Here is a 728-nt window from a genome sequence, read left to right on the forward strand (position 1 = left end):
TTTTTTTTCACTTTCATGGTGCCAGGGTTTTTTTTTTTTTTTATTGGAAATGGTTATTGTCAAAAACCAAGATGTTTCAAGGATTAGCCCCCTTTTTTAACCCTTGATGTGTTCATAAACACCATGACCTATTCATCATCACTTATGACTGACGTGTTGGATAAAAGCTCAGGCATGCTGAGGGCCATGGTTACCAAGACTATGGCTGGTGAAAAGGACCAAAGACGAATCCTTCTGTGCAGCTAAAAACGCCTTGGGATTTACATGAATCTTTGAGTGACAGAGATTGTAGGCTGTTGTCTCTCTAACAAAAGTTCACTTCATTAGGATTCGAGGAGCAAAGTCGCTCACTTTGGACGCATATTTATCACGGTGGTTTAGTTTCCCTTCAGTTTTCAAGTTGCCTTATAGAGCCATTTTAGCTTGTCTGTAGTAGAGCCATGCTGCAGAGGTTGAAAATCCCCTACGTACCATGCCAGAGTTCATTCTATGGGGTTGTAAATTAGGACTAGGCTATTTTAGAGAGGTAAAAAGAAGTCTGACAAAAAACAAAATCCAGCTATCCATTGACTTTTCTTTAAGCAGCTGCACAGCATCATTTATGCATGCCCTGTGTATTGCACGGCTCTCAGATCCCTTGTTTACAGGGTCACATGCATCTTATTCTTTGTCCAAATTTCAATCCCCCCCCATCTAGCTTGCCTATAAATCCTTGTGGATTTGTTATG

The sequence above is a fragment of the Ctenopharyngodon idella genome, chromosome 8 (genome assembly GCF_019924925.1).
Source record: "Ctenopharyngodon idella isolate HZGC_01 chromosome 8, HZGC01, whole genome shotgun sequence".
In the NCBI taxonomy this organism is placed as follows: Eukaryota; Metazoa; Chordata; class Actinopteri; order Cypriniformes; family Xenocyprididae; genus Ctenopharyngodon; species Ctenopharyngodon idella.